Source organism: Alligator sinensis, unplaced genomic scaffold (genome assembly GCF_000455745.1).
Source record: "Alligator sinensis unplaced genomic scaffold, ASM45574v1 scaffold345_1, whole genome shotgun sequence".
In the NCBI taxonomy this organism is placed as follows: Eukaryota; Metazoa; Chordata; order Crocodylia; family Alligatoridae; genus Alligator; species Alligator sinensis.
In genome coordinates this window covers 220,761-223,630 of record NW_005843099.1, presented here as the reverse complement: position 1 = coordinate 223,630, position 2,870 = coordinate 220,761, and the positions used below count along the sequence as shown (strand labels likewise).

The following is a 2,870-nucleotide window of genomic DNA, read 5'->3' as shown; positions in this document are numbered from 1 at the left end:
TTCCCTACATGCTTCCTCTGCCTCATGCTCAGGGATCCTGGTTTTCCCTGATAAAATATCACAAATTCTCTGCTAAAAAAACCAAAATCCATGAGAAAAATTAAAGGGTCCCCAGAGCTCCCCCGGCCCTGCTGGTGCTCCTTGCCCCCCACCCACAGCCCCTGCTCCCCTAGCCATGCTGGAGGGGGCCTATGGCTGCCAGGGCTATGGGTCCAGGTCTGCAGCCCCCTGCCCTCCACCTGCTGTGGGCTCGGATTGGGCAGCTCTCTGCCACAACGCACACTCCCGGGGGCAGAGGGAACCCGCGCCGCTCAGATCTGTATCGGGGGCAGGCACAGGCTTCAGGCTCGGGCCTCTGCCCTGCTTCACTCCCCGAGGCCTTTGCAGCCCTGCAGGCATGACCCAGTGCAGCTAGAGACAGAAGAGCTGCATGAGGATCTCACTGCTGCTCGCCCTGCACTGCCCCAGAAACACGCCTACTACACGTGGGGCTGCACTGAGGGAAATGGCATGGGGCTATGCCCCTCAAAGCAGCAGCAGGTGCTGGAGGTGTGTCGCTAGGGCAGCACGGGGTGAGCAGATCCCCATGCAGCTCCTCTGCTGCCTGCTGCGCTGGATTGCACCTGCCAGGCTGGGGAGGCCCTGGGGGAGAGAAGCAGGGTGGTAGGGAGCAGCAGAGCCATGTGGAGAAGCTGCTCACTGCTGTTCCCTGCCGCCATGCTTTTCTCCCCCAGGTCCTCTGCAGCCCTGCAGGCATGACTCAGCGTGGCAGGCGGCCGCAGAACACCACAGAGAAGTTGCTCACTGCTGTTCCTTGCTGCCTTGCTTCTCTCCCCTGGAGCCTCCCCAGCCCACTGGGCGCGACCCAATGTGGCAAACAGCAGCAGGTCCACACAAGGATCTCCCCGCTGCTGCGATGTGCCTCCTGTGCGCGGGGTTGCAATGAGGGCAGCAGTGGGGCTGCACCCCTCAAAGCAGCTTCCCTCCCCCATCTAGCTTCCACCATCTCCAATTATTGCTAGTTGGCCAATCTCATGGTCAAGGGTTAAACTGATCAAGTAATAGTTCCAATTCTCTTCTAGAATATGGTTTTAAATATGGTTCAGACCGAAGTCACTTATACCTGTGAACTGTTTAATTGTCTGTAAGAACTGATTTGGATTTTCTGGAGATAGGATTCAAGTTCTAGTAGTTTGTTCTCCTTCATAACCATAGTGGAAGGGCAACATGCAGGAAAACTGCATATGAAGGCCTTTGGTTAGGTGTCTTCCAATAGCATTAAGTTTACTGTGATTTCTCAAGTCACAGATTGAGTTACAGAGGGCACGTCTACATGAGACGCTAACTGTGCAGTAGCCTAATAACACTGCACAGTAGCATGCCAGGCAAAACCCATGCTAACCCGTTACTGTGCATTAGTATTAGGCTACTGCTCAGTTAATGTCTGAAAAAACCTGTACGCCGGCACTACTGCGCAGTAGTGCAAATTAGTGCATATTGGTTATCCAAGTACTAAACTTAATGCGCAATAACTATGGCACATTAATGAGCACGTAGACACAGCCAGAAAGGCAGCAGTTCTGAAACTGTAGGTTGCGACTCCAAATGGGGTTGCAACATCAGCGGTTGGGGTTGTGAGATTTCTGTGCCCACAGTGGGGTATGGAGCTGCAACAGGGCTGGACCAGCTCCCGGCAGGAACCGCCTCCACAGCCCAGCAGGCAGGACCCAGCGCAGGGGGAGTGCTGCACCATCATGGCCACTAAGGTGAGATGCGGCAGCAGCAGCAGCAGCACAGAGTTGTGTCCCCACTGCTGCCAGGAGAGCAGCGGGCACCTCAGCTTGGCAGCTGTGGCAGGACAGCACTCTCTCCTGTGCCAGGTTCAACCCGCTGGGCCACAGAGCCCCTGGGGGGAGGGCAGAAGGGAAGGGAGCCCCAAGCCCACAGCAGGCAGCCTCCCTCCTCCATCCTCCTCCATCCCCCAAGGGCTCTGCTCCAGCTGTGCTGCTCATGGGGGGGAGCCAGGCTCTGGCTACAGCAGCTGCCACCTCCCACGGGCAGCAGCCGGGGCATGGGTGCTGCTGGGGGGGAGGAAGGGGGATGCAGGCCCTGGCTCTGGGGCACTTGCGGGGAGTGGGAGCCTACAGGTTGGGAGGGAGAGGCATCAGCAGGGCCAGAGCGATTAGTCAAGGACACACTGCAGAGTAGGAGTTTTGAAGTGATGGGAGCCCAAGAAGGGTGGCTGTGCCTTAAAGAAACGATCCTTCGGGCACAAAGCAAGATGATCCCCGTGTGAGGTAAAAGAGGGGAAGGGGCCAGGAGGCTTCCCTGGCTGACCAGAGAAGTCCAGAGCAGCCTAAGGGCCAAAAGGGGAGCACATAAAAAGTGGAAACAGGGAGAGATCACCAAAGACGAATATACTTCCTCTGCTCGTGCTTGTAGGGAGGTGTAGGGAGGCAGTTAGAGGGGCCAAAGCTACCGTGGAGCTGAGGATGGCAACCCAAGTAAAAGACAACAAGAAATTGTTTTTTAGATATATAGGGAGTAAAAGGAAGGCCCAGGGAGGAATAGGACCCCTGCTAAATGGGCAGAAACAATTGGTGACGGACAGGGGGGACAAGGCTGAACTCCTCAACGAGTTCTTTGCCTCAGTGTTCCTAAGCGAGGGGCACGACAAGTCTCACACTGGGGTTGTAGAGAGGCAGCAGCAAGGCGCCAGACTTCCATGTGTAGACCCTGAGATGGTGCAGAGTCATTTGGAAGAACTGGATGCCTTTAAGTCGGCAGGCCCGGATGAGCTCCATCCGAGGGTGCTGAAGGCACTGGCCAACATCATTGCAAAGCCACTGGCGGGAATATTTGAAAGCTCG

At 56.3% G+C, this 2,870-nt stretch overlaps 1 protein-coding gene across 1 annotated transcript in view; it reads right to left on the bottom strand.

Moving 5' to 3' along the window:
- RASL10B (RAS like family 10 member B) overlaps positions 1-2,870 on the bottom strand; it is a 27,291-nt gene that overhangs the window by 7,939 nt on the left and 16,482 nt on the right. The window lies entirely within an intron of this gene.